This window comes from Orcinus orca, chromosome X, assembly GCF_937001465.1.
Source record: "Orcinus orca chromosome X, mOrcOrc1.1, whole genome shotgun sequence".
NCBI classification, from domain to species: Eukaryota; Metazoa; Chordata; class Mammalia; order Artiodactyla; family Delphinidae; genus Orcinus; species Orcinus orca.
The window spans coordinates 96,512,168-96,519,405 of NC_064580.1; positions in this window are offsets into that span (position 1 = coordinate 96,512,168).

Sequence of the window (7,238 nt, forward strand, 5' to 3'; positions counted from 1 at the left end):
CGTCCCGCCCCAGCTGCTGGTGGGTGCCTCTGGCTGTGGGAACACGGAGGCCCCTGAAGGGGTGGGACGTGGATTCTGCAAATCCACAAAGGGCCTAAACGTTGCTGCCTTCCCTTCAGCTCTGGCTAAACCACTGATGGGTTCACTGGAGTTGGGGGTTGGGGTGATAATTCCCCTTCTCGTACCGTGCCACATTTGTCACCTGGACACCGAAACCACATTGCTTCTGCCCTGTACCGCAGTGAGGCCCACGTGAAAAGAGGGGCTTCAGTTTCTTCCTGCAGCAAACTCTCCCCTGCTGCCCCTGCCCCCATTGCCCTGGCTCAGACTTTCAGACTCAGTTCCTGTGTCTGGAGAACAAAAGCCATCAGATCTAGTCAAAACCATTATCCTCCAGGTGAATAGATGTCAGGGACTCTCTCCAAACGCCCAGCTGTAGGGCCCAGGTGGAGAGCAAATGTCACCCTGTCCTGGTCCTCCCTCCTTCTGCCGTTCTCTCCCCCATCACCTGGTCTCTGTCTCTGCCCCTCAGGGACCAAGAGTGTATAGACCCTTCTCCTGAAGGTCACTTCCTCCATGAAAGTATAGGCTCGGGCTGTCATTGAATGACTGATGCCTCAGACAGTTTCCAAACATTTGAGTCTCACATTGGGATCACCTGAGATCTTATTACCCTTAAACCTAAGCTTGGCCCTGAGGAGTTTGGGAAGTGGGTGGGATAGGGCTAGTTGGGACATATTCAGCATCCAGTCTCTTCAGGGGTGCTATTTAAACTGTGGGGGGAGATCTAAAAGTAAATCCTTGGCTGAAGGCTGGCATAAGCCACAGTTTAATATTGCCATCCGTGGAGCGTTTATCAGGAGTCCAAGCTCCGGACTAACTGCTTCATCTGGACTATCCTATGTAATCTTCAAAATGACCATGTGAAATGGGTGCTCTCATCGATCCTATTTTATTTTATTCTTTTTACCAAGAAGCTCCGGCACAGAGAAGTTAAGTAACTTCTAAAGGCTAAAAATGAGCACAGCTGGGATTTGAACACATGCAGTCTGACCCCAGAGCCCCCACAGGCAACTGCTCCACTATATAGGCATGGCTTCATTACTCAGAGCCAGATGGCCACTGTGAAGACTTACCCTGGTACCCTGAACAAATTTGCCACCCGATAGCAGCCAACATTGGAAGCTCATAAAGTCTGAGGCCTGAGCAAGAATGGCCCTGCTTTCCCCCTTCCCTATCTTAGATCCAGATGTGAATCCTCCTGCGAGTATTTAGAAAAAGTCTTTAATATTCAAGGAAAAGAATCAATCGTTGTGGGGTGCTACTGAACTCAGGAGGTTCTGCCCAGGGGCTAGCTGCAGCCCCAAAGTAGAACAACCTCTGTTCTAGGCTCTAGCCAGAGAAGGAAGGTGAGATTCTCCCTTGGGCATCTTCCCACAGAGAAAAAAAATGCATCTTGGGCCCCAGCATCTCTGAAAGTGGAAGGGATTTTTGTGGTTACACCAAGAGCTGGCTTTTCTTTCTCAGTACTTATTTCCCCCTCTTTGTCACTCTTCTCTCAAGAAAGGGGGGAAGTGGGTAAGGAAGGAAGACGATCAATCATTTAGATACTCCATGTCCCTGCCTTCCTGCCATCCTCTTCTGCCTTCCCCTACCCCTGCCTTGGAAAGCGATCCTAGATCTAACCCTGGTGTTTAATGTATTCACATTACAAAAAAGGCACCAGACACTTCCGGTTTAAGCAACTTGATAGAGAGAAATTGGAGTAGCTGCTCCCATTATAAACTCAAAGAAATGCTGGATAAAGTGTGGGGGGAAATTCACAGCTGGGCCTGAAATAAAGAAAGGAAAATCTCCAGGGGCAAAAAGACAAAGAGGGATCTTAATGGCAGACCAATAAGCTCTGGAGCCCTCCAGGGTGAATGTGGTGGAGCCAGAAGAGATACAGGCTAGCTGACAATAGAGTATTTACATAGCACTTGAGCAGCAAAACTGTGAACTTCTAATTCTATACACTGCTCAACTATCACTCCAGAGTCAGTATGAAATGCAGACATTTTCCAAGAAAGACTGAGTCAATTCACCATTCATATGAAACGTGCTGTCCTTAGAGCTGGGCTGGGCTTGGGGAAGCCGGCAAGATTTAAAAGGAAAAAAAAACAAACTCTTACACTTTGACAACCTTTGCTGAGAATTTTACTGGTCTAAGCACTGATGTATAAATGGGTACTGGACAGACTGACCCTGGCTTTCCCACAATATCCTCTAGTATCTTTTTTTTTAATTTATTAACTTTTTGGTCAGAGCTTTATTGAGCTGTAATTCACATACCGATAATTCGCCCATTTAAAGTGTACAATTCAATTTTTTTCTAGTATATTCACATAGTTGTGCAAACATAATCACAATCTAATTTTATTTTATTTTATATTTTACCACAATCTAATTTTAGAACATTCTCATCACCTCAAAAAGAAACCCTGTACCCATTAAGCAGTCACTTCTCATCCCCCCTGCCCCCCAGCTCCTGGAAACCACTAATCTATTTTCTGTGTCTATAGTTTTACCTATTCTGGACTTTTTCTACAAGTGGGACCACATATTAGATGTGCCCATGTGTGTCTGGCTCCTTTCATTTAGCATGTTTTCAAGGTCCATCCATGTTGTAGCATGTGTCAGTACTCATTTCTTTTTCTAGCTGAATAATATTCCATTGTATGAATAGACAACATTTTGTTTATACGTTCATCAGTTGATGGACAATTTGGTTGTTTCCACCTTTTGGCTATTATGAATACTGCTGCTATGAACAGTCTTGTACAAGTTTTTTGTGAACATACATTTTCATTTCTGTTGGGTACATACATAGTATTAAAATTGCTGGAGCATGTGATAATTCTATGTTTAACCATCTGAGGAATGCCAAACTGTCTTCCAAAGTGTTTGCACCATTTTTACATCCCCGTCAGCAGGATATGAAAGGTCCAAGTTCTCCACAGCCTCACCAACACTTGTTATTACCTATTTTGATTATAGCCATTCTAGTGGGTATCTCACTGTGGTTTTGAATTGCATCTCCCTGATGGCTAACGATATTGAGCTTCCCTCCAATATATTTTTATTACAAACTCAACTGTCTTGCAACATATTACCATAAGTACTGTTAGAGGCTTCACTTTTTTTTTTTTTTTTTTTTTTTTTTTTTGGTATGCAGGCCTCTCACTGTTGTGGCCTCTCCCGTTGCAGAGCACAGGCTCCAGACGCGCAGGCTCAGCAGCCATGGCTCACGGGCCCAGCCGCTCCACGGCATGTGGGATCTTCCCGGACCGGGGCACGAACCCGTGTCCCCTGCATTGGCAGGCGGACTCTCAACCACTGCGCCACCAGGGAAGCCCGAGGCGTCACTTTTAAAGAGCATTCTGGGAGAAGCTACTTCTCCCCTTGCCCTCCAGTCCACCCTAACAATGCTATTGCCCCAAACCAGGATTTGAGGGGTGATTAGAAAGGCAAATTCTCATGGTCCTTCCCAGATCCATTAACTACTTTCTTTCGACTGCTGCCTTCTGTAACAAAGATTGCCTCAGAACAAAGGTGAGTATGGGCTTGTATCTTGGGGTTTGTTGGAGGACCAGAAGCCCTGGCTCAAAAGAAAATTCCCAGAGAAATGTGGCCTCTTTCCTGTGGATTCTTCCTCCTTCAACCCCAAACTAAAATAACCCAAACAAATAATTCATTGTTGTGGTCATTCACTGGGCTAAGACCCTCTTATTCTGACACCACTCAGATTTTCTCCATAACCCAGCTCACCAAAAGTTACCATCCTCTACCCTGAGAGAAAGGGAGAGAGGAAGAGGGAGAGGGACAGGGAGAGAGAGAAAGGGAGAATAAAATAAAATGAAGAGGTTCATTGGTGGAGCAGTGGTTAAGAATCTGCCTGCCAATGCTGGGGACACGGGTTCGAGCCCTCGTCCGGGAAGATCCCACATGTCGCGGAGCAACTAAGCCTGTGCGGCACAGCTACAGAGCCTGCACTCTAGAGCCTGTGAGCCACAACTACTGAAGCCCGTGCGCCTAGAGCCTGTGCTCTGCAACAAGAGAAGCCACCGCAATGAGAAGCCCGCACACCGCAACGAAGAGTAGCCCCCGCTCACCGCAACCAGAGTAAGCCCACGCACAGCAACGAAGACCCAATGCAGCCAAAAATAAATAAATAAATTTATTTTAAAAAATGTAAAGAAAAACAAAACAAAATGAAAATCTGCATTGCAATTCCAGCGGTGCCAGTCAAGGAAAACCTGTGTGACCTTGGGAAAGTCACTTGATCATTCTGGGCCTCAGTAACCTCATCTTTATGGTTGTTCAGTTCTCATTAGGGAACCAGACAAGAGGATAACTCCTTTCCAGTTTGGACATGCTCCGGAAGTAGGAAGGTGTCTAAGTGGCCTGACGAGAGGACTGCTGGGGCGGAAGCCCAATCTGAGCCATTGCTAGAGGGCAGCATTGTATCAGCAATTATTCTAACGACACTGGCTGAGGTGTGGTTGCCTTAGAATTCTTTAATTCAAAAATGTAGTCTTTTCCTTTCCCAGAAATGGCATTCTTACAAAAGGAACCTATTTTATGGAAATCCACATAGAAATCAGAGAGAGAAGAGTATGTCTGACTTTCTGCAAGTTTCATTGTCTATTAACAAAATAAGATCGAAAAGAAAGATTGTGCATTTTAATTTTTAATTAAACCTGTTTACTTTTGGTCTCATTTGGATACAGTTGCACAAATATCTTTTCCTCTTTGAAGATTCCACCAGCACCACGAAGGAAGTGTTCAAATTTATTTGGAACATCTTCCAAAGCTTTGGTTCACGGATTCAGTGACAGAATTTCTTACTTCCTTGTCTGATATTCATTGCAACCCCAAAATGGAATACTTCAGAACTGGATTTGTTATAAAGAATCATCCATAAGTTTGCCACTAAATCTTTTGATTACTTGCTATATTTCACAGTGGCTAAGTTTCTGAATGTCTAGGTGACATCCCAAGCCACCTGTCTAGGGCAAAAATTGTATAAGGCTGCAATAACTGTTCAAACCATCTATTTCTAGCTGTGTCTCCTTCAGCTATTGCAGGTTCTTCTTTGGTTCTCTATGAGGTCATGCTCCTCCCCCAACGTCAATATGCACACACATTTTGTCTAAGATCATTAGGGATTGTCTCATTGTGATGTGTGGATATAGTTCTCTCATAATTCATTAAGGGAAAGAATAAAATGGATGCATTGCAGCTCTTATAACAGTGGTGGTAGATACATTTCCACTTACATGTTTACTCCAATTATTTGGTAGTAGCTGCTTAGAGCATTGTTGAGAAGGATTCTTGTCATATTTGGAATCCATAAGAAAGAGGGCAAATGAACAATTCATTAGTAATGTCTGCTAAGAACAGGGGTGTGGGTATACAAATCTGGAAAATTGCCATCCTTAAGATAATTCATGCAAATGGCTTTACTTTATTATTAATAATGATAATAATAAGGAAAATAATATTTTTAATAGCAAAGTAGGATATTATCGAGAGGGAACTGGGATATCTCAAAATACATACAGGCTATGGCTTGTCCTGGTTGGGAGGGTATAGCTGATCCTCAAGAACTCTTAGAATGAGAGAACTGATTGCCACCAGTATTCTTGGTTTTTATCTTTGCTTTTCATGTCTGCCTCTCTCTGTATATTGACTTACTTCTTTCTTCTCTGAAGGCTGGCTTTCTCCCCCTAGTGGGTGATCCGGGCCTCTAGAGCTACTCTGTCCAATATGGCAGCGACCCATCACATTTGGCTACTGAGATGTGCTGGCCGTTAAGTGCGAAACACACACTGGATTTTGAAGACTGAGTACTAGAAAAAAATAAAGAATGTAAGATATCCTCTTAGTTTAAAAAACATTTATTTCATGTTTAAATGATAACATATTGGATGTATTGTGTTAAATAAAATATATTATTAAAATTAATCCCACCTGTTTCCTTTCTTAATGTGGCAATTAGAACATTTAACATTACATGCTTGGCTCGCACTATATTTTTATTGGACAGCTCTGCTTTATAGCATTACAACTTATATAGCTACTCGGGGAGTGATTGAATTCTCTTCAAAAGAAGCGCAGGGCTTCCCTGGTGGCGCAGTGGTTGAGAGTCCGCCTGCCGGTGCAGGGGACACGGGTTCGTGCCTCGGTCCGGGAAGATCCCACATGCTGCAGAGAGGCTGGGCCCGTGAGCCATGGCCGCTGAGCCTGCGCGTCCGGAGCCTGTGCTCCGCAACGGGAGAGGCCACAACAGTGAGAGGCCTGCATACCGCAAAAAAAAAAAAAAAAGAAGAAGAAGAAGCACAAAAAATGAGATAAAGGGACCTTATTGGTGAAGCTGGACCAGAGACTCACCCCTAGAGCATTCCTATGTGGCCTGTGGAGGAGAGTCATGTGAGAACAAAGCAGATGGGACACAAAGTTGGGGTAGCCTGAGAGACAATTCCCAGAAGCATGGAGGGAGCTACTGGATCAATAAAGCAGTAGATATCCTCCAATCTGGGATCTTCTTAAATGCCTTTTTTATAAAAACCCTCTAGTTCCCACAGCCAATTTTGTAGCAAGTTCTATTGATTCTATCTTCATCCACTTTTCTCCATCCTTAAGGTATCATTCTCTTAGTTCAGTCACTGTCATCTCAGCTGGGGCAAGGCTGTCACTGGCAAATGATCTGTAAATAAGCATCATATTCTTCCCTCAAGATAGGCATTTGGGAAGATGATATACACTTATTTCCAAGCAAAACTATTTCAATTACATCCAGCTTCTGCTCATCATACATGTGACCAGGCCTAAGCCACTGAGCTTCTCTGGGACTCAGTGTGCACATCTCTGAATTTGGTTCAGTATGAAACCTACTTACCATGATCATTGGTGATACTCAGGGAAAAAACCATTGTGAGAGTCCTTTAGTATGCAAAGTATAATTTTAGAGATTGGACTAAACTGTCAAAAAACAGTGGGGCAGCACCTCCTTTAGAACTGCCTTAGTTGCAGGGACACATGCAGCAACAACTCTTCTTTCTGTGAAGGTAGATTTGATTCTGGAAATAGTCAGAAATCACCGAGGGTCAAGTCTAGTGAGTGAGATGTGTGCTTAAGCTGGGTAATACTAAGTTTGTTTTGAAAAGAGGCGTTGATGTAAAGCAATGATGCTAGTT